This window comes from Lagenorhynchus albirostris, chromosome 2 (genome assembly GCF_949774975.1).
Source record: "Lagenorhynchus albirostris chromosome 2, mLagAlb1.1, whole genome shotgun sequence".
Taxonomy (NCBI): domain Eukaryota; kingdom Metazoa; phylum Chordata; class Mammalia; order Artiodactyla; family Delphinidae; genus Lagenorhynchus; species Lagenorhynchus albirostris.
In genome coordinates, this window is record NC_083096.1 from 87,236,480 (window position 1) to 87,243,729 (window position 7,250).

The window sequence follows — 7,250 nt, forward strand, 5'->3', positions numbered from 1 at the left end:
AAACGACCTCTCTGAAAGCATTTTGAAACCAGAGCAGTTAATCTTAAGGATACAATGAAAGCTCCCCTTCTGTGCCCAAGTATCATGACAGATGGAGGAGGAATTTTAGTGGAGAAGCCTACTGTGATTGTTGGCAGGCTTGGCTCCAGTTTGGACTCTGCCATTTTGCATGGACTTAACCTCTGTGTACCTGTTTCCCCTTCTATAAAAATGAGGATCACCCTTGAGTAAAGTAATACAAGTAAAAAATGTGAGGTGGGGGGAGTAAACCTGGTGTATGAGATGATTTTTCCCCATCCCAGTTGTTAAGCTACATCCACACATAAGACCCTACTTAGTCTTTTTCCATTAGTTGAATCTTGTTAGTGAAGTGAGGGGGTTTTGGTGCAGACTGACCATTTATCAGAAGGAAGTGTTCTGAAGTTGCTGTATTCTGAAGCAAAGTTTAAAAACTGGCTCAAAGCTGGACTAAACAAACCTTTTATTACCCAGTCCAACTCTGACTTTTTCCCACTGAAGATACAAGCTTAAGGGATTTATTCAAGATCAAGTTTGGTAACAGAGCCAACACTAAAACCCGATATAGGCCTACTCTGCCATCTATTTCTTGTTAACAATCAACTAATCCTCTCTGTGTTGCAGTGTTGTGTTCAACACTGGATGTGTCTGGGCTCTCTGACTGGGCAGTCTGTTGTCCCTTGCTCCATAGGAGGATTGACTAGACTTCTTAATTTTATTTCAGTTGACACAGCTTCAGTGGCTGCTTTGGGAGAATAGAGTCCCTGCCTATCTTTGCGTTGTTCCACACTCTGTAAGTCACAGAGAACATACAGCTCTCTAAGTAGTTACGCCCAAAGAGGCTTGGGACTGTTCAAGAGTATACTCTGAAATAGCCTCCCAATTCAAATCTGGAAAATTATTTAAGAAACTGATAGGTTGGACAGTTGTAGATGATCATGATAACAAGACTATATTATCACGTTATAGTCCTCTATTGAGAACTGAAATTATCTTAAACTATTCAAAATAAATAATTTCTACAAAAAATATTCAGGAAAGGATGATGCTAAAACAAATTATGGAAAATTCAGGGAGGTATTTTTATCCCCGATTTAATCACATTGATGAATAATCCTCTTATTCTTGGGTTGTGTGAATTTAGTAGTTTGTGCCATAGATTATATATGTCAATATTAATCCTGTATTTTAAAAAGGAAAAAAATTGTTAAAAGCCATTTAATATATGAGCCAATGTTTTATTATATTGAATTTCAGATTGATAAATTGGGTATTGGTTTATATGAAAAACCTCAGTGTCTGGGTTTTACACCTTCCCTAGCAAATGGTTCACAGTGTAATAAACTTAATTATCAATCAGGCATGTGCCCCCTGCCCACTCCTTATGGTTGGAAAGATGAGGAAAGGTTAACAGTAAATTTCCACCTTTGCAACAACATGGCTTGTTTTAATCAGCTCAGGCACTTGAAGAAAGAGGTTAGTGATAGACTTCTGTCACTGTGAAAACTTGATAAGGAAGTGATGGCCTAAGCTTGACTGGCTTGCCCAAATGTGAGAAATTAAGCCAAACCTCCTTAGATGCTTCTAATCTGAAGCATCTAAGGAGGTTTCAAGTACATCGTTCCTGAAGCGTGTTCTAGCTTTGTATCCTTTCCCCCATTTAGTCGGGGCCATAGTGACAATCATTCAGTTGAGAGTGATTGGCAGAGTATCTTTCTCCTCAGCAGAACAGCACTGATTTACTTACTTTTTGCTGACTTTTACCTTGACTTGCTAGAGGAGGCTGGAATAGCTAGCAAAGGAATCACAGCCTACCGGTTGCTTAACGATATAGACTGCTAGGGTTAAGCATCAGATGTTTTCTTTCGTAAGGTATTAATAATTAGTACCATCCCCCACTAGGGTTGTCATGAAGGTTAGTTGATATGTGACAGCTTGTGTTAAGTAAGGGCTTAATAAGGGTAGGCACCTATTAAAAAATCAAAGAAAAGTGGTACCTGGGAAAAAATTGAGCTCTTCTAATTTCCAAGGTGGGTGGAGCCTTACATGCAGAGGATAGCTCTAAGGGAGTGACTCTTAAAGATAAGACTATTAGCTAAATGATCAAAAACTGTCCTGTTGGATCAGATCCTCCGTTTAGTCTTACAAATGTAATGGTCTTGAAATGAATGGAAACTAACACCTCATGAGGTTGTTGCATATATGTCCCGGCTCTTTAAGTAAGGTGGATTTGAATCCCAAAGCCCTTGCTCTTTGTACACTGCCTCCACAAGGAAGACACCTGATTAGTAACTGATAATCTTTTCCCCTCAATATTCGTGATGATTCTTAAAGAGCAGAAATGTAACTAGTAACCAATCATGATTAAAGTCCTTTGTCCCTAGCAATGTTCTTAAAGGTAAACTGAAAGATTGATGAGATTTTTATTTTTCTCTACTATATCAATAACATGACTTAAATTATAAATTATCATCAGTTGGTGGCTCAATAAATTGGTACAACAGTATTGGCAAAGCAATTTCATAATATGTGTCAAACACCATGAGTTCACATCTTTTCCCTAAGAATTCCAGACTTGGAATTTATATAAGAAAATTGTTCCTTTGAAATTACCAATTTCTTGTATCAATAATGATTTAAACAGATGGTTATGAAGTCCTTATGATATATTCACAGCACAATGTTAAATGAAAAAAGCAGAACTACCATGGTGTGTATGTCTGTGCATAGTACATATATACATGTGCACAGGGGATAAAGGACATAAACAAATATACTAACTTTGTGAGCCTGGTAAATTTAGAGGTAACTTTTTTCTATATTTTTTCCACATTCTAAAGTTTCTTGATGTCATGGTTACTTTTATACTAAAAGAAATATTTAATGGAGCACATAATACTGGTTTACAGAGAGGAAAAAACAGTACCTTTGATCTAGAAGAGTTCTGGCAAGAGACACATGACTCCTAAGAAAATGCAGCTGATAATTATTACAAACAGGTTTTATTTTTCTGCTTCAAGAATTGCATCTGGTGAAAGGAAGGTGAATGAGATGGAAGTCAAGAGCACAGTGGTCTCTAGCTGTGATTTCGCTGGTGCTGGACCAAAGCTGTAGAGTGTAGAGTCCACGGGCTGCCTGTGTCAACCACCAGTGTCTCCTTCCTGAGACGGTGCTCTTGGGGACAGCATTCCTGCGGTTCCCCTTGCAGTCATCATTCAGCTGCAAGTGAATGTTTAACTCAGGAAGCCAGAGCATTCCGCACTTACCCACGTTACAGTGTTAACGGTTGTCGAACATTATCTTACTGAGATCAGCATCAGAAAACAATACTATGATGTCACAAAAAGTAGAATTTGCTTGCCCGAGCAGCTATTTTAGTTTATTTACTAACAGGTATTTACTGGACCCTTACTAGTTCCCCAAGCATTGCTCTAGGCTTTGAGAATCCAGTCATGAACAAAATGTCTTTCTATGCATCTTACCTTCTAGTAAGGGAAAGCAGACAGTGAACAGTAAGTTATAAGGAAAACAGCAATATTCAGAAAAGAGCAGTGGACATAAGATCAGCCTTCATCAATTCACCTAAATAGTGTTTTTTGCCTATTTCCTAGATAGAAGGGATAACAGTGATCAGAATGCAGTTCCTGGCACCCCCAGCTCCTAGTCTAGCGGGGGAGACTGCATAGTAAGGGCTGTGATGGGCCAGCACATGGAGAAGTCTCTAACCCAATCTCAGGAGGGCCTAAAAAGGACAAAAAGTATATACTCTAGCAAGTTAATTTCTCTGAGCCTCTTTGGTCAGTTAAACATAATGAAATTATTGTGCGGATTGTGAATGTACACTGCATACAGTTGAGTGCATAGCAGTATTGAGCTCATAGTAGTTTTAAAAATTAAATAGTGTCAGTTGTCATCAACCAGAACAATAAAGAACATGCGGTAATATTTGTATAGCTCATCAGAGTGTACAAAGGCCTTTCAAGTACGTTCTCATTCACGCACAATCCTAGGGACATGGGTATAAATGAAAACACTGACCCTTTAGCTGGCACCACCCCTCCCCCACACCTGCTGTCAGAAGGGTGCAAAGCAAGACTGCAGACAGCTCAGCTGCTAGAGCTAAATGTTGTACTGGGTGGAAGTTTGGAAACACGAGAATGAAAGAGGTTGAATCCTGGATAACCTTGAAGGGTGAATAGAGACCAAACCAGTCACTTGGATCCTGCACCAAAATAAGTAAAATGGTCCCGTCTCCAATGAATTCACAATCTGATTTATAATCCTTTTCCTTGGCTTTGGAATTCATAATGTGATTTCTTCAGTTGTGGGATTTCCTTTCCTAATATGCTTTACTGATTCCAGAATTAAAAGTTTGCATTTCCTGAGCTTACTCTGGCCAGGTCCCAAGAGGAAGTGGCCAGCAGCCATTAAGAAGCCAGGAGGGGAACTGGGCTGGGATTAAAAATCACCTGGTGTGCTGACAATCTGTATGTCTGTAATTATTAAGAGAAGGTTTATAATAATTCTTGTCATTGTGTTTTATCTTTATTTTCCTAACTCATTTTTTTCCCTTGAGGCTAAAAGAAAAGTGCCTGGGTACTTTTGTGTCAGGCCCTATTTACATATGCTTTTCAGAATGGGAAGAACCCTTTTCCTTTTAAATCCCAAGTACTATCTTGTTTCTCAAATGCTAAGAATGAGCATAAGCAGGCCTGCAGTAGATGGAGTTCTGAACTTTGGAGGGCTGTAAACTACCTGCGTCCCAGCCTCTCCCCATTCCCACCTCCACGTACCTCATCGGTTGCCCGAATGTATAGATTGAACTGCTGTACATACTGTTTCTCCTTGCAATGCTTTTTCTTTTTCCCTGCCATAGACTTGGTTTTTAACATCCTCCCTGTCTTTTCTCACCACCTCCAATGCAGCCTCAACACTGCTTCTAAAATGATTTTTCTAAAACGGCCAGATTTTCAGCTGCTTTTATAACTTCAAATAAAGGCAATAAAGATAAAAATAATAAAACTCGTCTAATCACTCACTCTGCTTTAAATCCTGTAGTTTGAGGATAAAGTCCCAACTCCTTAGCCTGACCCATAGGGCCCTTCTTGATGAGCTCCCACATACCTCTGCAGTCTTCTTCTGCCAATACTCAGCCCACACCCCGCTCTCCAGCCCAGGTGAGTTTCTTTTTCTTCTTAATAAATTTATTTTATTTATTTATTTTTGGCTGTGTTCGGTCTTTGTTGCTGCGCGTGGGCTTTCTCTGGTTGCGGCAAGCAGGAGCTACTCTTTGTTGTGGTGCACGGGCTTCTTGTTGCAGTGGCTTCTCGTTGCAGAGCACGGGCTCTAGGTATGCAGGCTTCAGTAGTTGTAGCATGCAGGCTCAGTAGTTGTGGCGCATGGGCTTAGTTGCTCCGCAGCACGTGGGATCCTCCCGGACCAGGGCTTGAACCCGTGCCTCCCAAATTGGCGGGTGGATTCTCAACCACTGCACCACCAGGGAAGCCCCAGGTGAATTTCTTAGTTCCTTAAGTGCAGGACCTTATTTCAGACTTCCCTGCCTTCCTACATGCTGACTTCTGCCAGGAAACCCCTCCCTCCTTTCTCCTCTGCACCAGCTCCTATCCACCGTTTGAAACTTGCTTCATGTCTCCTTTTACCAGGAGGACTTCTCTGATTCCCCAATTTGTTTTTTTTTCCACTGATCTGTTTTGTTCTTCTAATTGAATGAATGATTCTTTAAATTCTATAGTGCTTTACAATTTTCAAAAGTTTCACACACATGATCTCATATAATCCCATAGCAACCCTTTTTCTTCCTCCTACACCTATATTGCCCCTCTCCCCACGGGTAGCCACTAGGTTGTTCTCTATATCTCTGAGTCTGCTTCTTTTTGTTTTATTCACCAGTTTGTTGTAATTTTTACATTCCACATACAAGTGATAACATATAGTATGTCTTTGTCTGACATTTCACTTAGTATAATGCCCTCCAATTCCATCCGTGTTGCTGCAAATAGCAAAATTTCTTTCTTTTTAATGGCTGAGTAGTATTCCATTGCATATATATACACCCACTTCTTTACTCATTCATCTGTTGATGGACACTTTGGTTGTTTCCATATTTTATTTATTTATTGGCCATACCACACAGCATGGGGGATCTTAGTTCCCTGACCAGGGATCAAACCTGAGTCCCCTGCAGTGGAAGCACAGAGTCTCAACCACTGGACTGCCAGGGAAGTCCCCATATCTTGACAATTGTAAATAATGCTGCTATGAACATTGAGGTGCACGTATCTTTTCAAATTAGTGTTTTTTGTTTTGTTGTTTTGTTTTTTGGATATTTACCCAGGAGTGGAATTGCTGGGTCATATGGTAGTTCTATTTTTAGTTTTTTGAGAAATCTCCATACTGTTTTCCACAGTGGCTGCCCCAATTTATTTCTGAGTGCCTTTATGGCGACAGCGCAGTTAGAATATGAATCTTAGTGTCAAATCCCAGGTCTCTGGGTGCAAAGTCCAGATAGACCACTTACTGGGTCCTTAAGCAAGTTACTTAACCTCTAGGCCTCAGTTCCTATATCTGTAAAATGGGACTAATAAATAGAACTTACCTTATAGGGTTGCTGTGAGGATTAAATATGACAACTATAAAATCTTTAGCATACTTCCTGACACAGAATAAATGCTCAGTACATATTATCACTACCTCTGTCATAGTTTTTACCACTGAAACATAATTTGCAAAATGGTAAAATCATGACTCTCATACAGAAATAAAATTAACATATTTATATAACTCATTAATTAAGGAAAGAACCAGTATAGACAACTAATGAGAACATACTGTATAGCACAGGGAACTCTACTTAATGCACTGTGGTGACTTAAATGGGAGGGAAATCCAAAAAGGAGGGGATATATGTATGTGTGTGGCTGATTCATTTTGCTGTACAGTAGAAACTAAGACAACATTGGAAAGCAACTATACTCTCCAATAAAAATTAAAATTAAAATGTAAAAAGACACAAATATCTATATTTAAAATTTTCTATTTCTTACTCATTTACTAAAATAAGTAATTGAATTGGAAAAAAAAAAAAAAGGAAAGAACCAGTAAGATTTTACAACTTTCAAATGAGAATTGGACTTATGGAGACTTATTCTCTACTGGACAAAACTCATTTGCATTGCCACGAACAGGAACAATTTGCATCACACATCAGGCAG